The 24,395-nt window shown below is 43.0% G+C and overlaps 1 protein-coding gene across 4 annotated transcripts in view; it reads right to left on the reverse strand.

Annotated features, from left to right (window-relative positions):
- Positions 1–24,395, reverse strand: part of MDGA2 (MAM domain containing glycosylphosphatidylinositol anchor 2) — a 633,934-nt gene that overhangs the window by 67,129 nt on the left and 542,410 nt on the right. The window lies entirely within an intron of this gene.

Consider the following 24,395-nt stretch of genomic DNA (forward strand, 5'->3'; position numbering starts at 1 on the left):
GAATTTAAGCCCTGACCAAAGGGACGGAATTCTAGCCATACGAGCAAAGGCAGAAGGAACTGAATATGTTTCATTTGGAAAAGAGGAGATTAAGGGCGGACATAGTAGCGGTCTTCAAATAGTTGAAAGGCTCCATAAAAGTTTTACTACCTTGGCACAGAGGGCAGGAAAAGAAGCAATGGGTTCAAACTGGCGGAGAGACACGGCCAGCAGAGCGGCTGGCGGAGAGGTGTGGCAAGCTGCTAGCGGGGCAGCTTGCAGAGAGGGTCAGAGCAGAGCCCCGCAGAGAGTTGCGGCAATCTGCTGTTGGGGCGATGAGTGAGTGCCCGAGCAGTGGAGCGTGTAAGGTGCCTCCACAGACCCCTTGACCCCTGGGAGGTGAACTCTGTGGATGAACCTCTGAACTCTGGGGCTGCACTGGCCAAGGACAACAACTGTGAGTGGGGTGCAGAGAAAGGACGGGCATGTGAAAGGGGCTTTTGGGTTGCTGGATTTAAGAACCTGAGGGGAAAAGGACACTGCCCAACTTATTTGGGGGGGGGGGTCTTTTCCTCGTGGTTTATGTTCATAAACCCTAGTTGCGGTGTTTTCCTGAATTAATGCTGCATTACTTCCCTCATTTTATTAGAAGTTTTTGCTACACTCAGACTCTGTGCTTGCAAGAGGGGAAATATTGCCTCTCAGAGGCGCCCAGGGGGTAATTGTCCCAGGTCACTGGGTGGGGGCTCAAGCCAGTTTTGTGTTGTATTGTTGAAAAGGAACCCCTAGATACTGAACCCGGCCCTTGTTGCTGTTGGCTCCACATTTTTAGATTAAATCTCAGGAAAACTTCCTAACTGTAAGAGCAGTACGGCAACGGAACAGACGCCTAGGGAGGTTGTGGAAGCTCCTTCACTGGAGGTTTTCAAAAGGAGGCTGGATAACTGTCTGCCTTGGGTGATTTAATCACAACAAATCCCACATCTTGGCAGGGGGTTTGCTTAGATGACCCTTGCGGTCCCTTCTAACCCTATGGTTCTATGACTCCATGGGACGAACATAATCCAAAGTGATGAATTTCTGTAATATGGATGAAAAGAACTAAAGCAGAGCTGCTCTGAATCTTTTGCCATGGTCCCTAGGTTTTTTTTTTGGCTGTTGTCTTAGTTTCCACTTTACGTGATGTGATAGAGCCATTTATGACATTTCAATTTTATCACATTTTCCGATGCAATCACTGGAACTGTCACTCAGCTCTGGTTTAGATGTTTAATTTAGTCTTTGGTCCCAGTTCATTTCGCAAGAGTAGTGGTTCAGCCTTTGTGCGTCAAGAAAATTCAGTCCCAAGGGCCAAATTCAGCCCTGGTATAAGCAACCTCAATTCCGCTGACGTTGTTGGAGTTGTGCCCATTTGTGCAAAGACTAAAGCTTGAGTCAATTCTCATGAGTGGATTTTGACGTAGGTGTATTACAAACACTGCACATATTTGGCTAGAGAATGATTTTGGGGGTGTAAGGAAGAGAGGCATCTGGGCGGTCCAGTATCCTTCTGTCTATCCAGCCAGTACTGACTAGCCAGTAACTGTCCATGCTAGAATCCACACGCCTTCTCCTGCTCCTACCCATAGATGCTTTGCAGAAAGGGTATCAGTAGCAGACACACATGGACATAACAGCTGTCCTGCAGAATTCCCCCACACGGCGCAGAATAGTTGCTATGTGGAGCTCTGCTTTGCACAGAGGAGATTAATGTGATTGCAATTGGAGTAAAGCAGATATCAACCCAATGTGGCATGATCCCACTGAGCACTGTTGCCACCAATGAGGTAGTAAATTATTGTAAATCACTGCTCCTCGGAGTAGCAGCAACTCTTCTTCCCTTGTTTTTATAGACCAGGGACCTTTTTTATAGACCAGGGACCTGTGGGGTTTCCATCCCCAGTCCTGCAGCTCTGCAGGCTTCCCTCCATGAGGGAGTTATGCAAGGGACTGAGAGTGCGTCAGGATATGTGTTTCTGTCCTTTCACCCAAGAAGGAAAAGATTTATCCCTCAATGCTTAGTCAAAACCACCAGGAAATAACTGAATAAAAAATTAAGGTTCTTAACTCTAATTCTAACTTTACAGCAAGCATTAAATACATTAATGCAAATGATGACTCTCAGAAATAGAACTGTAGCAATCAGCAAAGGTATGGCAATATAGACATATTGTGCCAGAAACTCAAATTACATCCTGTCACTGATGGATAAAATTTACTGCAATAGCATCACTAGGACCGAACACTAGAAACAAATATAAATAAGGAGGTTCAATGAAGTTTAGACAGCAGATCTCCACACTTAGTTGAGGAAAATATTTCATAATGTAGTGTATGTGTATGCACTAGACTCTTACATTTGTCTCTGAGGAAATTGTGTCACTCTGTACCCTTACGTTCACCTCTTTTACAAGATTATGATACATTTTCTACAAAGTATGCCTTGTGAGATCATTTGAAAACTCATAATTTGCTGATCAATATTGTCCTGGCAGGGGCGGCTCTAGGCATTTCGCCGCCCCAAGCACGGCAGGCAGGCTGCATTCGGCAGCTTGCCTGCGGGAGGTCCGCTGGTCCCGCAGCTTCAGCGGACCTCCCGCAGCCATGCCTGCGGGAGATCCAGAAGCCGCGGGACCAGCGGACCTCCTGCAGGCAAGCCGCCGAAGGCACCCTGCCTGCCACCCCCGTGGCACCGGCAGAGCGCCCCCCACGGCTTGCCACCCCAAGCACGCGCTTGGCATGCTGGGGCCTGGAGCCGCACCTGTGTCCTGGTAAAATATGTGGGGCAACATTGTATGTAAAGTTATAACATTCTACTGTATAACATTACTAAGACATGTTCCAAGTTTAAAAAACCAGGCACAAGCCAGTTCTTCAATAACAAAAGGCAAATTGATGTCTCAGCCAGATGTCAACAAAATCACCTGGTTAGTGGCCATTGTTTGGCAAGAAAAAAGGTGAGAGAGAGAAATCTACATTTTGGCCAAGAAATAGCTGTAAGTTCCCATCCCTCCAGATCGTCTGTCTCCTGAACCTCAGCTGCAGGTGATTTTCAAAGAAAAAGAGAACAATAAGAAAGGGTAACAGACACCCTAAAAGTCTCCTCCCCTTTCTCTCTGCCATAGGCATCAAGAACACCTGAAAGACAAGGACATTAATGCTAAACTGGGGGAGGAGTTTTGACTGAAACAAATCCAGACAGTAAGTCTGCTAAAGCATGTGGTGAGAGATACCTTTGCTTTAAATTCATTTAGTCGTTAAGTTAGATATTAATTGTGTTTTACATTTTATTTTCTTGCAACCAATTCTGACTTTTGCAGCTCAGCACTTGTAATCACCTAAAATCTATCTTTCTGTGGTTAATAAACTTGTTTTACTGTTTTACCTAAAGCAGCGTGTTTGGATTGAAATGGTTGGGAAAATCCATTTGGGATAACGAGATTTGTGCATATCGTTTCTTATTATTAAATGATGGACCTTTATGAGCTGGAATTGTCCAGGAGAGGCTGGGCAGTACAAGACGTAAATTTCTGGGGGAAAGTTTGGGACTGGGAGTTTGCTGGGGATGCCCTGCAGTGTAGTTCATGGGTGGCTGGCGATAGCACTCATACAGTAGAGCTGGGAGTGATTTACATGCTGGAGGCTGGCTGTGAGCAGACCAGGAATGGTTGCTTTCACAGCGAAGCAGTGTAAAAGGCACTCCAGGTTAGAGACTTGAGGAGACACAGCTGTTCAACAGTCCAAATTGTGCCATGGGTAATGTCACAGAAACGTCAATTTAGGGTTAGATTGTTCATTTTGAGGAAGCTGCCCAGGGGTCATGATGTCTCAGAGAGAGACCTCTGAACTGCAATTGCTCTCCATAAACTACAAACCTTTCTGCACAGGCCCCGCTCTGCTGGCCAGCAGGGGGTGGTAGTGCTAGAGCTCTGCTCACTCCCTATCTACCGACTCCAGGGAGGGAGTAAATGGCCACTTCATCTAGTCATTCCAGAGAAGAAGGGCTGTCCCATGGCTCAAGTGCTAGCCTGGGACTCAACTCCCTGCTCTGCCACTGTCTTCCTGTGTGACCCTGGGCAAGTCCCACAGGGGAAGAATTTCAAACACACATGGGTATATAGAGGCACCCAACTCCCACTGGAAGTCACTGGAAGCAGAGTATCTCCTTCCCACCCATGCCTTTGAAAATCAACCCTTCCCTTCAAAATGAGGATAATGAACCTGCCCTAGCTCCCAGGCGATCGTGAAGATAACTGCATTACATGCTGTGAAGTGCTCAGATACAATAACAATGGGGGATATATAAGCACCTACAACATCGATTAGCCCCATTTACCTTTGTGTGCTCAGAGCCAAGCTCTGTGCAGGAGTAGTTCTTAGGCTCTCTTGCGCGGGTGTCTAGTTCCCGTGTAGCCCTTGGTAACTTTTAAAACCTGTTTGCAGAAATAATTCTAGCACTGTTTGCAGCAAAATAAAGCCAAGCTCTAATGAAAGTGAAAGAAATAAAATGAACACCAAAAATACATAATCTTCATTCCGCTATCCTAGTTCTCCTCCCAATCTACGCAATAAGCAAGGATTGAGTGGGGGTTTACACTACAAGTTATGTCATTTGTAGTCGGTAAAATTACATTTTTTGTATTATTTGCTTCATTAGACAAATAGTATCACATTCTCAGCATCATCCTCAGTTATTCTGCATTTCTTGTGGCAAATAAAAACCCACCAGCAATTATTTTTCTAGTGGTTAGACTCATAGATGTGCACGGCCCTGGAAGCCATCTGAGGCTAGTTTTGTGCTCATGCAACAAGGGCAAAATCTGGTGTTGGTTCATCTCAGCAAAGACTGAGGCACTGTACATACCAATGAATGACCCGGCCATCTCATGGGTTGCCTGAATTGTACCATTCTCTCTTGAAAAATCTGGAGAATGACAGCTAGTGTGTCCCCATCACTGCTAAACTAATTGATTTTATGATGATTTGTAAACGCTATTCATGAACCACCACTCTTTCATACTAAATAACTGTGCAGTGACAAGTTAATGAAGATCGTAGCAATCAAGACGACAACAGAAAGCCTTTTTAAGTATCGCAGAGTAGTGCTTTACTACTCAGCCAATACTGTAAATAAACAAGGATTCTTAAATAATGAAATGGAAAACCAAGACTGCATTACAAGCAACCTTCACGAGTCTCTTGCATAAATCGATCACTGAGTAACAAGGCGATTAGATGATGTTGAGGTGCATTTCCATGGAAAGTTCATGCAATTGTTGCCTATGTTGCTTTCATCAGATAATGCTATTTAACAAAAATTAGGTCAATTCTCAGACATGAACGTTTTCCCTGCAGATAGTTACGGTTCACAAGAGTAAGGGAAATCTCGACCAGGTTCATTAATGAAGTTCTCAAAGTGTGAATGTGTTTTTGTTAAGAAAGCACAGAGGCAGTTCATTTCTGGTTTGTTTACTAATGAATGATGATATGATTTTTATTCATTTAAAAATGGATACATTTAATTTAGAGGATGAAATGGTTTCTGTAACAAAAGAACAGATCAAATGGCCCCATTCAGTGGCCAGGAAGCAATGCAGTCCATTAGAGAAAAACTCACCATCAATCCTATGTCTCATCATTTGTATAATACATGTTATTTAAGGTAAGCATGTATCCGCTAGCACTGGCTGTGTGCTGTAACACTCGTTATACCGTTCCCACAGCTAGAAGCTTGGGGGAATGTGTGATTAAGGGATTACGAAGCGGGGTTGGTCTTAAAAAAACAGCCAACATAAACTTGCCCACCATCTGCCCATTTCCTGCCATAGCTGAAAGTTATTGGGATCTTCTAAAAATATTGTCATCCCTCTTGGTCACAGTTATGGCAAATGCAGCTACCGACAGATCAATAGTGGCTCCCTGCTCCAGCACAATTGTGAGACGTTCTGACCATCTCAGTCCCATTTAAGGGTAAGACTATTATTACTGTTCTTGAATAGTGCCCAGAAGCCCTAACCAAGACTGGGGGGGACATTGTGCTAGGTGATGTACAAACACGTGGTAAGAGAAACTCCCAGCTCCCAAGAGCTTACAGTCTCAGGCTCCCATCCTGCACAGACCTACACACGAGCAGGCAATGGAACTAGTCAGAGCTTCATAGGCCTTGTCTACAATGGCGGCAGCAGGTAGAGTATGTGGAGCCACAAGCCAGTAAAAGGCTGGTGGGGGGAGGCAGAAGAGAAAGGACCTAGTAAGGGGGAGCTACAAAAAAAGCCGTGTAGATGTGGGAAGCACTGCTTGGGTTTTTAGTGACCCATGTGCATACCCTAAGGTCTGGCGTGTCTTAGCCATGCCTCACCATCTACAGTGCTATTTATCTCTCTGCTAGCTGGACTTGCAGTGTCTGTACTCGACAGACCTACCCATAGAGTTTAAAGCCAGAAGGGACCAGCAGATTATCCCGTCTGACCTCCTGTATAACACAGGCCCTTAAATTTCACCCAGTTACCCCTGTATTGAGCCCAGTTATGTGTATTCAGGAGAATGACTACCTGTGTGACAGAAGGCTTACAGGATTGGCTGGAAGGCTGTGAATCCATTATTGCTAATTGGGTAAGCAATAGTCTTGTTTGGAAAGCAGCTTTTTATAGATGCCCTAGTTATTAGCAGGGTTATATTAGTTCTAGGCAGACATCAAAAGAGTTAGGAGCTTCAGTTCATACAAACATCCAGGACTTTAAAAGTTTATCCAAATTTCTTGGGTCTTAGACACCAAGCCACATATCTCATGAGATCAGGCTCTCTTTAGAAATTGCCACAGCTTCTTGTGTTTTGGCCAGTAGAGACTTGCTGAGTGAAAAAATCACTTTCCCCTTGATGTAGTATTTCCATTTCTGGCCAAAACAAGCAATGCAAAGAATATTTTAATACAGCCAACAACAAATTTTAAGCGCACTTTTACCCTCACACCAGTGAAAAATCAAATGTTTGGTTGTCTCTGATTTTATTTAAACTCTCTGCCCATCCATCATGCAGTCCCCAGCCTCTCTAAAAATATAGCAAATGTTCAGTACAGTTAGAGATGCATAAATCACATTTAGGCTTTTCCTCAGCTCCTCTCCTACTTGCACCAATAACTTGACTGAATAAAAATTAATAAAGAACATAAGAACGACCACACTGGGTCAGACCAATGGTCCAGCTAGCCCAGTATTCTGTCTTCTGACAGTGGCCAATGCCAGGTTCTTCAGAGGGAATGAAGAGAACAGGCAATCAAATGATCCATCGCCTGTCATCCACTTCCAACTTTTGGCAAACAGAGGCTAGGGACACTCCGAGCATGGGGCTGCATCCTTGCCCATCCTGACTAATAGCCATTGATGGACCTATTGTCCAAGGAACTTATCTAGGTCTTTTCTGAATCCTGTTATAGTTTTGGCCTTCACAACATCCCCTGGCAAAGAGTTCCACAGGTTGACTGTGCATTGTGTGAAGAAGTACTTTGTTTTGTTTATTTTAAACTGCTGCCTATTAATTTCATTGGGTGACCCCTAGTTCTTGTGTTATGTGAAGGAGTAAATAACATTTCCTTATTCACTTTTCCCACAACAGTCAAGATATTAGAGATGTCTATCATATCCCTCCTTAGTCATCTCTTTTCCAAGCTGAAAAGTCCCAGTCTTTTTAATCTCTCTTCCTACGGAAGCTGTTTCATACCCCTAATCATTTTTGTTGCCCTTCTGTGTACCTTTTAAACAAGCCGCAGTTAAAAAAAAAAGGCGAAGAAGAAAAGAAACAAACATCTCATTGGCAGCACAAGAAGAAACATGCAAAACCATTTTGCACATCTTCACACATTCAGATCCAGTTCAGTGCACTCAGGTGTGTCGGAAGCCGTAAGACACTTAGCTGTTGTAATGGCAGCAGGAGGACAAGGCTCTGAAGTTCACCAAGTAGCTTTTGTACTGTGACTAGTGCAGCATTTCTTTAACTGCAGAGGCAAATGTATCTGGATGTGAGTAAAAAGGCACTAGATACAACCAGAGATTAATTGCTTCTTGCTCACATGGAATTCTTAAACAGCCCTTGTTATTTTCCTCCTATGCAGCTTTACCAGTGGTCAGGAAAAGTGCGTGTACTAAAGACCTTTCAAATATTTTTTTTTGACAGGGAGCTATTTTTTGAAAGTTGAAAACCTTCTTTAACTTTCCTGAGGCAGCTTCTTCTCACTCTGCCTGGCAGTGGCATGGCTCAGTGAGATCCTGGGGAGGGGAAAGGATTGAGCGGCCACAGAGCCAGCACTGGAGACGGCAGCATACAAACTGCACACAAGCATTCTCCTTTCTAACTCTCTGCGGGCACTTGCTCCCTTTAGAGTGAGTGTCAGTCCCACCTCGGAAACACAGCTCAATAAGCTCCTTTGGGGTTGTTTTAAATAACTGTGGTGCCACCCCCCATTTGGGAGTAGAAGAGACCCACCAACCCCCTACTGTTCCTCCTGTTTGTCAAATGTTCACTCACAGGAGGCCTGATCCGAGCCCACAGAAATCAGTGAGAACCTTCCTGTTGACATCAATGGGCTTCGGATCAGGCCGATACTGTCTGTAAGCAGTCTGTGCTTTCTGCACATGAGAACACTGCTGGAAGAGAAGCGTGCATTGGCTAGTCACTATATACTGCATTACTTCATCTTAAATCTCACACCTCGCAAATCTACCTGTCTACTGATGAGCTCTCTTCCTTCATCCTATCTACTGTCTCAGCCTATCTTTCCGACATTTCTTTGTGGGTGTCCAGTCATTATCTTCATGGCCTCAACATGGCCAAAACTGGGCTCTTGCTTTTTTTGAAACATCCCTATCCTCTTCCCGTTTCTCCATCACTGTGGAGACCACCACTATCGTCCCAGCCACTTAGGTCTCTAACCTATGTGTTATCTTTGACTTGGTCCTCATACTGGACCTACATATTCCAACCATTCACAAAACCAGGTAGCGTTTCTTACTTCTTACTCGCCTTCTCTAAAATCCAGGCTTTCCTCTCTGCCCACTCAGCCAGAACTCTTGTCGAAGCCCTCATCATGTCAAACCTTGATTATCACAGCCTCCTTTTTTCTGGCCTGCGGACCACCAGATCCTGGAGTATTTTCTGGGTTTTGGATCCAACCTGGATCAGAAACCACAGGGGTATTTTCAAGCTTCCCGATTACAAACCTGCCCCACTCTGCCTGTGCTTCTCAACCCCCTTTTTCAACTCTTCACCATCCCTCTCCTTGTCCCTCCTCAACTCACTCACTGTTAAGAGTCTTCAGAGAGACGAGTCCCTCAGCCATCCATCCTCTCCCTGGCAGGAGCAGTCCATTCCTCAGAATTGACACTTCTGGGAAGATTACCACCCATGTGGCTCCTTCACTCTGTCCCATCCCAGCCTACTGCACACTCCCAGGGAGCTTTCCGCAGTGAATGGTAGCTGGTCTGACAGGCATGCACATGGGGATTGAGCCTGCACCATTCAAGTCCATAGTAAATTACACATAGCTCTGCCTGTTATTAGGGTTGCCTAACATTTCCCATTATAAGACCCTGTTTTTAGTTGCTTGCAACTTGGGCAAACATCAACAGTTTGGGCTGAGGCTAATTTTTAATTTCAGCAAAAATGGGTCAGCTGTTTCCAAGACTGAGGACGGGGAAAAGAAAGTCGTTTTTTCCCATGTTAAAAAATTCTGACAACTCTTTCTTTGAAAAACTCTAGCGCCTCCATGCTTCGGAGAATGGATTTGGATATGTGATCAGGGAGGAGGCTTTGTGGCAGGGACTTACAATTTGCCATCCTTGTGAAAATCTGCCCACATTCGGTACTAAGTTATAAGCCTTTGAAAAATTACAGTTCACACATGCGCAGCAGAGACTTTAAATGCCAGGCTTAGCAGCTACATTCCCCAGAGATTCCATCCGCACTGGGTATGCTCCTGTCGAGGGCTGAGCGGGACTTTCTCCTATAATTGCAACTCCGGGCTGCTATGAGCTGTGCCCGGTCGGAGCACCTGACCTGAGAGCCTGGAGATTGTGACAGAGAGGTGGAAGCTGCCTGATTTGACTGCAGAGGGGACAAGAGCCAGACATACAGGTGGGGAAAGGGGAGTAGATTGGGACAAACTGCCAGGGGTGAGGGGCAGGGAGACTGACACAAGCTAGCCACAGACTCTGTGGGTTGGGAAATGTGTGTGTGTGTGTATGTGGGGGGGAACTGGGAGTAGGTAGGTGGAGAGAGGAGACTGATATATTGGATGAGTAGCCTTGGGTCACACTGGAACTGGCCTGGCAAGGACACGGGATTGGGAACCAGTGAGGCAGGGGAAGGAGGTTCATAGAATCATAGAAGATCCAGGTTGGAAGAGACCTCAGGAAGTCATCTAGTTCAACCCCCTGCTCAAAGCAGGACCAATCCCCAACTTGAGGGAGAGGAGACAGATCTGACAAGGAGATGGGGTGTGGGGAGAAAACACCACAGACATCCTTAATACTGGCGTTTCCTAACTTTTCAGTGCTTGGCTTTTCATCTTAAAAATGTTCTTTTTTATGCAGGTTTGTTCTGTGTGTAACATATCTATATTTATTCAAATATTTTAGTGGAATAAACCTATTACAATCTGCATTTTAATTATGTTCTGCAGGATTTAGTGCTGCGCTGCCTGAATTGTAGGCATCCTTATAAACACACTCTTAGCCATCTCCACAAAAGAGGATGCTGTATCTGTCGGACTTTTCATTATGTTGACTGGTCTTTTAATATAGTAGTTATTTTTTTGCCATCTTTTAAGTTGCAGAGCATGGTGAATATGAGGCACGCAGCACTAACTTTTCCTGTGTCTCTCTCATAAAATGCATTGTGAGCTATTGACACAACATTTATACTTATCCTGAATTTTAAAAGGTTTCTTGAGCTATTTCCCTGTCAGTTTCCATGGGTGAATGTTCATGGACTTGGGGAACAACTATATGAAATCAATGCTAAGAATGAACCCACTGTTGTTGCCCAAAGAGAAAATTTGTACATTTGTAATGATAACAAATGATATAAAAAGTCAATGCCCAGAATTTAAAAATCTTTTTAGCAACTAACATTAGGCAATTTGGATCTGATACCTGAGAAAACATGTGTCCTTCTGGACGGTGTTCACTGCTGGGTGAAGAAGAGATTAGCTTCCCACCTTTCTTGCTCTTGAAGTCACTGTCCTGTACTTTTATTGTCCTCACAGCTGCAGCTATCCCAAGACTGTAGTAACCCCTGTGCATGACCCCATGATCTAAAGAAGGTTATGCCCCAACCTAACCTGTGAATATAAAAGAGTTTGTATCTCAGCTACACAGATCACTGGACTGGGGCCTAAATGTGCTATCATGAAAATCTATATACTGCAGCTCGGAGCATAACACATTAGAAGCAAGAGGGAGACCAAGGACAGGGTAGGCCCATTACTCAATGAGGGGAAAAAAAACCATAACAGAAAATGTGGAAATGGTAGAAGGCTAAATTACCTTTCTGTTTAAGTTTTCACCAAAAAAGTTTAGTAGCAATTGGACATCTAACATAGTGAATGCCAGTGAAAATGAAGTAGGATCAGAGGCTAAAATAGAGAAAGAACAAGTTAAAAATTACGTAGACAAGTTAGATGTCTTCAAGTCACCAGGGCCTGATGAAATGCATCCTGTAATACTCAAGGAACTGACTGAGGAGATATCTGAGACATTAGCGATTATCTTCAAAAAGTCATGGGAGATGGGAAAGATTCCAGAGGACTGGAAAAGGGCAAATATAGTGCCCATCTATAAAAAGGGAAACAAGGACAACTCAGGGAATTACAGACCAGTCATCTTAACGTCAGTGCCCAGAAAGAGAATGGGGCAAATAATTAAGAAATCAATTTGCAGAGACCTAGAAGATAGTAAAGTGATAACAGTCAGCAGAACAAATCATCTCAAGAACAAATCATGTCAAACCAACCAAAGCGCTTTCTTTGATGGGTTAACAAGCCTTGTGAATGTGAGGAAGTGGTAGATGTGGTATATCTTGACTTCAGAAAGGCTTTTGATATGGTTTTGCATAACCTTCTCATAAACAAACTAGGGAAATGCAACCTAGATGGAGCTACTATAAGGTGGGTGCATAAGTGGTTGGAAAACCGTTCCCAGAGAGTAGTTATCAGTGGTTCACGGTCAAGCTGGAAGGGCATATCAAGTGGGCTACCACAGGGATCAGTTCTGGGTCCAGTTCTATTCAATATCTTCATCAATGATTGAGATAATGGCATATAGAGTACACTTACAAAGTTTGTGGATGGTACTGGGAGGGTTGCACATGCTTTGGAGGACAGGATTACAGTTCAAAATGATCTGAACAAACTGGAGAAATGGTTTGAGGTAAATAGGATGAAATTCAATAAGGACAAATGCAAAGTACTCCACTTAGGAAGGAACAATCAGTTGTACATATATAAGAGTCCTGAGGAAAGGGATCTGGGGTTCATAATGGACCACAAGCTAAATATAAGTCAACAGTGTAACACTGTTGCAAAAAAAATCAAACATCATTCTGGGATGTATTAGCAGGAGTGTTGTAAGCAAGACATGAAAAGTAATTCTTCCATTTTACTCTGCACCGATTAGGCCTCAACTTGAGTATTGTGTTCAGTTCTGGGTACCACATTTCAGGAATGATGTGGACAAACTGGAGAAAGTCCACAGAAGAATAACAAAAATGATTAAAGGTCTAGAAACATGACCTATGAGGGAAGACTGAAAAAATGGGTTTGTTTAGTCTGGAGAAGAAAAGACTGAGAGGGGACATAACAGTTTTAAGTACATTAAAAAGTTGTTACAAAGAGGAGGAAGAAAAATTGTTCTCCTTAACCTCTGAGGATAGGACAAGACACAATGGGCTTAAATTGCAGCAAGCAAGGTTTAGGTTGGACATTAGGATAAAGTTCCTGTCAGGGTGGTTAAGCACTTGAACAAATTGCCTGGGGAGGTTGTGGAATCTCCAGCATTGGAGATTTTTAAGAGCAGGTTAGACAAACACCTGTCAGGGATGGTCTAGATAATACTTAGTCCTGCCATGAATGCAGGGGACTGGACTAGATGACCTCTTGAGGTTCCTTCTGCTCCTACGATTTTATGATTCTATAAATGGATGAAACAACTCAAAACTTTTTGTCATGTAGGTGGAGTCTGAATACCTAAATCAAGCGTCAAAATGTAATCAGATGCAAATAATGTTATGAAAATACATCCCTCTAGCTTTAGCAGCTCCGATCATGAAATTGCTTTTCCACTCACATCATTTTCTTCTACTGCCTCTCTAAAAGTCTGACTGATCCACTACATTTATCAGCAGAAATCCATTCATATTATACAGTTTTCTGCTGAGAAGGAAGTAATGAAAGTTAAGGCATAATGCTATGCACAGGCTGAATTTTTTATGTGGAAATTAATTTTGGTAATGATAGATGAGAGTGTAAACTCTAAAGCATATGAAATTTCATATTCTTCACTGAAGTATAAGGTCATGCCGTTGTCATCGTTTTGTGTACAAGGTTATGATAATGCCCCCATCCTCCCCCACACACATAATGGATTAATCTTTTGGTAAGTTACCAGTCTGATAGTGTTAATCAAAGTCAGGAATATGACTTAGGAATCCCAGACATCTCTGCAGCAGGAGAGTGCACGTAAAGAATGGATGTGGTGTGTGTGAGTGAGTCCGTATAGCTGGATTAGCTATTGTAAGAACAATTAATTGAGGACTCTTTCTCTTCTCCCTCTACACATTATCTCTGGGTAATCTCATCTGCAAACACAATTCAATACCCTCTCTATGTTGACAACTCACTGTCATCCCTACCTCAGACTTGTCTCCTTTGGTCCAAACTAAAATCTTGGCCTATCTTTCCGACATCTTCTTGTGGATGTCTAGCCACCAGCTGAAGTCCAACATGGCTAAAACCCTCCCTGTTGCCTCTTTTCTCAATTAGTGTGGATAACACCACCATCCCGCCTCTCACTCAGGCCTGTAGCCTGGGTGTCATCTTCGACTCAAGCCTCTCTCCATCCAGCCCGTGTAGATTCTTTCTGCAGAACAGTTCTAAAATGCGGCCTTTCCTACCCATCTGCACAGCTAAAATTCTCTCTGCCTTGTGCCTTTTTCACGGCAACATCCTTTTCTCTGGCCTTGCCAAATGCAGTCTTGCCTCACTCATATCCATGCAGAATGCTTCTGCAAAGAGCTTTGGCCACATCCCCCTTCTCTTTGCCTGCCTTCACAGACTCCTCCTTCTTTATTACGTCAAACATAAGCGACTTTTCTTCACTTTCAAGGCCTTTCATGGCCTATCCCCACCCTATCCATCATCTCACATACACTATCAAGATGTTGACTCCTGCTTCCGATCAGCCCATGGTTCTGGCCTCCATCACCTGCTTGTTACATTTTCAAACAAGCACCTTTGTGCTGTCTCCCATGCTGCCCCAATAAACATCCACAGATCTAATGCATTTTGTCCCTCAAATGCCTCCTTAAAGCTCTCCTTTGCTGTGATGCCTATAAAAAACTTGACAACAGTTAGGAAGCTGAGACCACTGCCTGTCATGATGACCAGTATTGCCACATTCTTTTGGTGTACAGCTTTCACTGTATCAGTTCTCTCTTGTTTTATAATTAGATTGTAAGCTCCTTGGGCAGGGACCAACTTTTTCACAAAGAATCCTGGTTCATGGGTAGGACTTCTAGGCACTATGTTAATACCTATAAATAATAAGAGGAATGAGATAATACGAGCAAAGGAATAACAATTCAAAACAGCCAAAGACCAAGTTTTCCAAACTTGGGAACAGATTTTCAAAGGAGCTGAGCACCCAACATACAGCCAATGTACTGAGCTCATTTGAAAATCGGGCCACTTCTTTAGGTGCCTAAACGGGAGCTGAGCTCTTCTGAAATCTGGGCCCACTTGCAAGCCTCTAGGCTTTCTCAGCAAGTTGGCAAGAGGGTTCCTTTCAAAGTGGGCCATTGAAAAATTAACAAAAACAAAATTTAAAAAAAACCAAACAAACCATGACAATAAATATGAAAGATTCAGAATTCCTAAAACATAACTGAACAATGAAATCTGATCATACCATCTTATGAATGCTATTATCAAATTGTTTCTTACTTCTTTGTAGGCACTGAACTTTGGAGATATGGAAATACTACATCCCTAGAGATGACATAATGTGCTCCCAATTGGTTGAGGCACCACCAGACTGCTAGCACTCTCCAATGTATGTCACCTTTCAAGAAACGATGGTTCCTACACTGCCCCTCATCCCTGGGATGAGCGCCCTGCAAACACCTCCAAAGTCATGTCATTGTACTCTATCAAAACCCTTCTTAAAGCTCTCCTGTGCGGTGATGCCTACTAAAAACTTCAGATCAAGTAGGAAGCTTGTGTGCTGTGACCACTGCCTGTCATACTGACCAATATCGTCTCCCGGTTTCCTTGTGCTCCCCCATCTGTCTGTATCTATCTGTTGTTTCTTGTATATTTAGATTGTGAGCTTCTTGCAGCAGGTCTGTTGTTTTGTTCTGTTTGTTTGTACAGGCCCTAGCACAAATGGGTACTGGGTCTATGATTAGGTCTCCTAAGCACAACAATAATACAAACAACAACAACAACATTAATGGTAGAGTAACAGAAAGGTTCCATTCAAGACCCATTCTTGCAATTATTGTAGTTGATACAATTTGGTATCTGCTAATACATGACCGGACAAAGCAACTGTCTTTCCCGTAATGCTCAAGAGGTAAATTCATTAATGCAAGCTAGATACTAGAAGTGCTAACAGAGAACTGTGCATCATACCCACTGCATAAAGATATGTTTTGTACCGTAATGTGCTGAGCAGGTTTAAATTTACTCTTGCACGTTTATACTGTATAATGAAAAACTAATCAAGGCAGTCTGAGCAGGCAGCAATTACTTGTATTGACATAATATGCCAGCTTCTGTGACAAATATATGGTGGCAGCGTATGGGGCATCTGTAATGGTGTGAATTGCATAAGTGTCAGCAGCAGTGAAAGCAAGTACCTTGAAGGGAAAAGCACAGAGAAAATCTGCACAGCACGCAGAGATTTGCATTTGCAATACAATGGACACCATAGGTACTAAATGCAACTCAATATGGTTTAACTTAATTCCACAAGGTTTGCCCAGGACATTGCAGGATACCATCATATCTGTCACACTGCCCATGTGTAGCATCACGAGGACAGAAATTAGCTCAATGACCTGAGTTCCCTGTTGGTGTCAAAGGATACAGTTCTATTGACTTCAATGGAGTTTTGTCTATTTACACCAGAAGAGAATTTAGCCCATTATCTTCAGCGGGAGTCAAAGGTCCATTTAGGCACTTCCTGGAAGGAGAACTTCAATAGCTAGGACCTTATTCCAGCAGCAGCACCATTAACGTAAATAGGACTGGTGAGCTAAGATGCTCCTAGACCAGAAGTAGAGAATCAGCATTTGCTGGGTTAAGGTTTCAGGTAAACTCTTAACTTTGAAATTTCTTGATTTTTGAGTGATTAACTGAGCAACCTTCATGTTCTGAATATTGTTCTCTCTCTCTATTGTTGCCAATTGAATGATTTTCATACAAATACAGTCCCCTGCCTAACTCATACGAAGAATTTCAATTAAAAGAATCATTCACTACCTTATTGGCCATTGCATATAATGTTTACAATGACAGGGCTCCGCTTGCCACATTTGGAATTCAAGTCCCATCTGCTGTGGAATGAGCCTAACAGTTATCAATAATATTACAAAATGAAAATTGTACAACAGCACCGTTGCGTCTCCAACTCAATTTACCAAACTCCACAGAATCAATAAGAAGCATGCCTTCGCATGCTGTATTCACTGTATTTGCCAAACTCTCTCTCTCTGTTATTTCACAAGAACTGATGTAACAAGATGAATTTAAAAAAAGCCTTATCTAGCCTCACAAAAGCAAATTCATGCCATGAACAACCCTGTAAGACTGCACACGTCCCTCTGCTGAGGCTGTTTGAAATTTTCCATAAAGAGAACAATGTTAAAAGCATTCAATATATATTTGAATTAGCCTGCTCTACACCTTCTCTTCCCCCCCTCCCCATATGAAATATTACAGCCATGAGCACTTGTTTCAGGGTGGCTGAAAAATAGAAATATTTGCATTTTTAATCCCTAGTTTTTATACATGCTCTGTGACAGAGCAAATGAAAATGCCCTGATCTTAACTGGCTTTTTCCTTGCACCAGGCCGAGTATGTGGAAGATGGCAAAAGGTCCTCCTCTCACGTAACGTACACAGCATTTGTTTCCAGCAACTTGGATTTTGTGTATGTTCAAGTGAATACATTTCACAAAACTCACTTTCATTTAAATTATAATTTGCTGGTAAATATAGGTAAATATACAGGCGGCATTTTCAGGGCGATGTTTCCAACTCCTCTAAGGCCTACTTATCCCCCCACAGTGGCCTAAAGTAGCATAACAGAGTCAGGCCCCTGTCTCATAAGAACATAAGATGATCCATACAGGGTCAGACCAAAGGTCCATCTAGCCCAATAGCCTGTCTTCTGCCCGTGGCCAATGCCAGGTGCCCCAGAGGGAATGAACAGAGCAGGTAATCATCAAGTGATCCATCCCCTGTCGTCCACTCCCAACTCTTTCCCCTGTATGTTCTCATTGTCCCTGTTCTGCTGGAAACAGGACGGGAGACAATGGATGTGATTTAATTAGGGTGCAGTTTTATTCTTAAATGTCTGGGAATACCTGGCCAATAAAAGTGCATGGTGCAGGTCATTCCATAATCATTTCAATGTACAGTGTGGGCTTCTGTCAGCCCACCCTATCACCCATCCTGGGCCCCAGCCAACGTGCTGCTGGGACTTCACCCCCTCCGCACCCCCCGAAAGAGGGTTAAGCAATGGGCTATAAAGGAGGAAGGGTTGGCTCCCTGTCATACCTGTCATGGGAGCCCTGAGCCCCGTTTCTGCTCCTTTAAAGAATACCTCTTTTCAATCCCTTCCCAATCCATTTTATCTGCACTGGACACCCGCCCCACATTTACATACTGAGTTCAACATCATAACCTAGTTCCCATTTCATGTTCACCAAACTAAGCAATCCCCGAACCTGCTTCACCTTGGTCAATCTGGCAGTGAGGGGAAAATTCCTTCCCAGTCCCCTGAGAAAGAAACAACTAGTGCAATGCACACAGCACATCCTGAGGAGACCTGGTATTTCACCACTTCCGTGAGCAAGAGAGTGGGCGCTGCTCCACCGGGTCCCGGTAAATGAGGGTTTTCCCTGCACTGGCATGGACCTAGATAGTTCCCCCTCTCTTCTGGGGGTAGAAATGAGTCCTGCTGAGCTGGGCTGCCACTGCAGTTTTTTTAATAATAGGAGATATACCTATCTCCTAGAACTGGAAGGGACCTTAAAAGGTCATTGAGTCCAGCCCCCTGCCTTCACTAGCAGGACCAACTACTGATTTTTGCCCCAGATCCCTAAGTGGCCCCTGCAAGGATTGAACTCACAACCCTGGGTTTAGCAGGCCAATGCTCAAACCACTGAACTATCCCTGCCCCCCAAAATCACTCCCTGGCACTCTAGCCCTCAAAGGGGCACACACCATTTCCAATAAGCCAGACAATGGCCCCCACCGCTTAATGTGAGGTGAGATCATTCACTGCCATTTTGGAGTTTTCAGCTTCTGCTGTGCTGCCAGCAAACATGTGAGTGCCTGAGCCAGGCAGACCAGAGACGGCATAAATGGGAAAACCGTACAAAGAGATACCTTTAACTCTGCAGCATTACTACACTCTGATTGGCTGACACCCCAATTTCCTTAGAGTGCTCTATAATCAAAGAACGATTTTACAGCACCACAATTTCTTTTTCATGAGGAAAAAGTTAGTCTGCAATCTTTTACCATCAGGTTTCTTTTATATTTAACAATTGAACTGTTACATTTATACCATGCACAAGCTTCCACAACGGTCCACCAAATGCACAAAATGTTGAGGAGAAAGCAAACATTTTATGAAAATTGCATTAAGACATCAAGAGATTTCATCTTGCTTCAGTCTCTTTACATTCACACCGAAGAGCCCAGCAGGTATAAACATGCCATAGACTGTATACTCTGAAAATGTTATCTGATTTTTTCCCAGAATAAAAAAGCAACGCATCAATTTTGTACGGAAAGCAGGAAAAGTTTTTTAAGTCTCTGATTTCAGTATTAGTAATGTAACAAGCATTTTGTTAATGGGATAAATGTGACACTCTTTATCTATCACACACAGACACTAACCTTCCTACCTAGCCAATAATCTATCACTAGTGCTTCACAACACTTCAGGAAATTTTAAAAAACTCACACACTAAAAACTGCCACTTTCTCAAACAAGGCCATGCAGAAGTCTTAATTTTAGAGCAATATACTCAATATTGGCTGACTGATGAAAGCATGGTCTTGTGCTTCATAAAATGGCCTGGAACTCAGGATATTCTGGGTTCCACTTTGGGCTCTTGCAGGATTTGCTAATACCATAGGAGAACCTCTGTTCCTGTGGGCCTTCCACCTCTAGCTCTAAGTTTCTAGTGCCTTCCTTGTGGGTTATCTTGTCTCTGGGTCACCTCCCAGGAGTATCCTCCAACCTGCCAATGCATTCATCTCCTTCCCCTTTTTTATAAGAGTCTCCCTCTTCTTTTTTTAATTAAAGAGGGTGTTTGAGGACCTTGCTACCTAGGCCATTTGTGGCCAGCCAAATAAAAAGAAACATAGAATCAAACCAAAAAAAAATACCGTCCCCCCACAACAAATGCTTGAAACCTTCATATAATAAATAATAGCTACAAGAACAGACGTTTCTTTGGCTGGGATGCTTTGGGAAGCCTGCATGTGGCAGGTCGTACAAAGAAGGTGGGTACTGGGCACTTGTCAGTTCCCCATCTGGGTTCTTTATCTAAGCCAGAGGTCGGCAACCTTTCAGCAGTGCTGTGCCCAGTCTTCATTTATTCACTCTAATTTAAGGTTTCGCGTGCCAGTCGTACATTTTAACATTTTAGAAGGTCTCTTTCTATAAGTCTATAATACATAACTAAACTATTGTTGTATGTAAAGTAAATACGGTTTTTAAAATGTTCAAGAAGCTTCATTTAAAATTAAATTAAAATGCAGAGCCCCCTGGACCGGTGGGCAGGACCCGGGCAGTGTGAGTGCCACTGACAATCAGCTTGTGTGCCGCCTTCGGCACCCGTGCCATAGGTTGCCTACCCCTGATCTAAGCCTTATCAAAACAGCCAGATCAGCCAAGTCTTCCAAAATAAATAAGATACAAGTAAACAAACTGACCTGCCCTTCACTTTCCAGGAGTGACCAGGGGCACTGACTCCTAGTTCTGAGAGACAGAGCTTGGGTGGAAGCATAAGGGACCAACCTGATTCCTCACCACTTCTGAGGGAAGTTCCAGCTCCTCCTATTTGTGGAAGATCAGCCTCAGGGGCTAAAACCAAAGTCAGCATCATGATGTCCTGACTGCTTCCCTGAGACCACTTCACCTTATCAGGAAGAGCATTGTCTGTCCCAGGAAATCCTGGTACAGGCCCATATGGGTTCCCTTTACAAGCCTTAAAGGGCTGGTATGCTCTGTTACAAAGTGAGCGGAGAATCAGGCCAGCTGGATTCAGAAAGGCTTAGAACATAAGAACGGCCATACTGCATCGGACCAATGGTACATCGAGCCCAGTATCTTGTCTTCCGACAGTGGCCAGTGCCAGGTGCCCCAGAGGGAATGCACAGAACAGGGCAATTATTGAGTGGTCCATCCCTTGTCATCCACTCCCAGCTTCTGGCAGTCAGAGGTTTAGGGACACCCAGAGCATCCTGGCTAATAGCCATTGATGGACCTATCCTGCATAGAGGTGTCTAATTCTGTTTTAACCAAGTTATAGTTTTGGCCTTCACAACATCCCCTGGCAATCAGTTGCAAGGTTGACTGTGTTGTGTGAAGAAATACGTTCTTTTGTCCTGCTGCCCATTAATTTCATTGGGTGACCCCTAGTTCTTGTGTTATGAGGAGTAAATAACACTTCCTTATTCACTTTCTCCACACCAGTCATGATTTTACAGACTTCTATCATATCCCTGCTTAGTCGTCTCTCAAGATAGACAATCCCAGTCTTTTAAATCTCTCAAATAGAAGCTACTCCATGCCCCTAATCATTGTGCTGCACGTCTCTGTACCTCTTCCATTTCTAATATATCTTTCTGAGATGGGGCAACCAGAACTGCACGCAGTATTCAAGGTATGGGAGGACCATGGATTTACACAGTGGCATTATGACTTATTTTCTATCCCTTTCCTAATGATTCCCAACATTATGTTATCTTTTTTGACGCCCACTGCACCCTACGTGGATGTTTTCAGAGAACTATCCTCAATGGCTCCAAGATCTCTTTATGGACTGGTAACAGCTAATTTTGACCCCATCATTGTGCATGTATAGCTGGGATTATGTTTTCCAATGTTCATTACTTTGCATTTATCAACACTAAAAGAACAGGAATAAGTAATTTCATCTGCCATTTTGTTGCTCAGTCATCCAATTTTGTGAGATTCCTTTTTAACTCATCACAGTCTGCTTTGGATGTGACTATCTTGAGTAATTTTTGTATCATCTGCACATTTTGTCACTTAACCCTTCACCCGTTTTTTCAGATCATTTATAAATATGTTGAACAGTATTGGTCCCACTACAGATCCCTTGGAGACACCACTATTTACCTGTTTCCAGTTTGAAAACTGACCATTTATTCCTACTCTTTGTTTCCTGTCTTTTAACCAGTTACTGATCCATGAGAGGCCCTTTCCTCTTAGCCTATGACTGCTTGCTTTGCATCAGAGCCTTTGGTGAGGGGCCTTGTCAAAGGCTTTCTGAAACTCTAAAGTACACTATATCCACTGGCTCAGCCTTGTCCACATGTTTGTTGATCCCCTCAAAGTATTCTAATAGATTGGTGAGGCGTGATTTCCCTTTAGAAAAGCTATGTTGATGCTTGCCCAACAAATCGCGCTCATTTATGTGTCTGATAATTCTGTTCTTTATTATGGTTTCAACCAATTTGCCTGGTACTGAAGTTAGGCTTACCAGCCTGTAATTGCCAGGATCGCCTTTGGAGTTTTAAAAAAAATACTGGTATCACATTAGCTATCCTCTAGTCATCTGGTACAGAATCTGATTTAATCTAGTAGTTCTGCAGTTTCATATTTGAGTTCCTTCAGAACACTTGGGTGAATACATCTGGTCCAGGTGACTTATTACTGTTTAATTTATCAATTGGTTCAAAAACCTCCTCTATTGACACCTCAGTTTGGACAGTTCCTCAGATTTGTCACCTTAAAGCTCAGGTGTGGGAATCTCCCTCACATCCTCTCTAGTGAAGACCAAGCATAGCATGACAGTGTCCATTTCTAGCTACAGTATGAAAGCTGATTCCATATCATTCCTGCCCAATCTGTCTGAAAAAAAACAGAACACATATTGCAAAGTAAAGTATCTGAACACAAACATTTCTGAGGGCAAACTGCTGTTAGCAAACAGAATCAGAACTCTTAGCACCCTTGTTTCAGGAGAAATCATATGAAAACGTGTAAATGGCTCACACAAAATTTAAATGTAGCCCCAGATAGATGAAAGAAAAATATTTTGAGTATGTTGATGTAAAGTATTGTTAATGAAATTTGATTAAAGGATCTACTAATTTAAGACCCAATGAAAGGTAATTAAAATGGAATGGGTAAGGAAGGCTAAAAATTCTAAAATACACAGAAATATTGTCATGATTTCTTTTTTAATTCACCATGGACTTTTTGACTTTTAATCATTTTCTGGGGCTTTGGGCCTGATTGGCAAAGGTATTTAGGTGCCTTATGATGCAGACAGGTGCTCTCTGAGATTGTCAAAAATGTCTAAGTGAGTTAGGCACTTAACACCCATTTTCTTTCTGTAGGCGTTAGATGCTTCACCTGCTGAGGCACTTTGGAAAATCTCAATAGGCACCTGATTGCATAATTAGGCACCTAAATACCTTTATCAATCTGACCCAATAGCTAGTGCTACAGAATGAAAGAAAACAGAAACAAAACTAGCTGCAAAAGTGAAAGTGGCCAGCCTCTTTCACTGGCTAATGAGAACCAACTTTGTTTAGCAGAAATGTAAATACAAATATCACTAGCAATGAGAGACCAGCAAGGAACAGTTTCAAAACCTTATGGCAATGAACTGAATGCCAGTGAATTGTTCCATTAGCTGAAATCCCACTGCATGGCTTTCAGCATGCATGTATCGAAACTACCAAGGTAAGCAAACTCCCCATTGTTAACATTCCAACCTTTGAAAAAGACTCTTATCTTTAGGAACATTCTTTGATTTGCTTCCCAGGCCTACCCTGGAGGCCTTTTTATTTTAACCACCAATCTGTGTAACACTTTACATGTCCTACAGCATTTCCTTTTGGTAGAAGTGTCAATTTACAAGTGTCAGCTGGAAGGTCTTAACATAAAGAATGAAAGGTAGCGGGTAATTTCTCAGATATAAATTATACGTTTAAGATCACAGACACACTTACACAGAATAAAAGGAAAGACCTCTTCTTTCTTTGTTTTATTAGCAGGTAGTAATTGTAGCTCAAGAAAGAGGTAATCAACCTGCTCCACCTCTCATGCTATGCCTGGTGAAGAATTTACCGATCAGGAGGCTGTCTGGGATATATGATTGTTAGTATTATAGTGGCACTCAAAGGTTCCAGCCAGGATTAGGGCCCTATTGTGCTATGTGCAAAACATACACATAGACATGGTCATTGCTCCAAAGAGTTTAATTCTGATACATCACCAACAACTATGGAAGCCAATGGAGTCTCTTCTTCTTTTGCATCAGAAAAGGACACAATCCCTCCTGAAGCAAATTGTTAAGGGAAGGCCTTCCCACTGTGGCTTTTCTTTGATTCTAGAATGCAAGCGTCTCCCTGCGCATCTCTGGATCTAGGTGTTTGAGGACACAGAAATCTCTGTTTGGAGTTCAACTAAAGATGGGAAAAAAATAGGTTCCAAAAGAGGGCTGCCTCATTGGAGGCTGATGTTCTTTCAGGTCTGACCCATTGATCCAAACCAATTACTCGTAATAGTACTTAGCTTTTAGGTAGCACTTTTCAGCAGCGGATGTCAAAGTGCTCTGCACAGGAGAACAATACCACTATCTCCACTGTACAGAGAGGGAAGGGAAATG

Source organism: Mauremys mutica, chromosome 4 (assembly GCF_020497125.1).
Source record: "Mauremys mutica isolate MM-2020 ecotype Southern chromosome 4, ASM2049712v1, whole genome shotgun sequence".
Taxonomy (NCBI): domain Eukaryota; kingdom Metazoa; phylum Chordata; order Testudines; family Geoemydidae; genus Mauremys; species Mauremys mutica.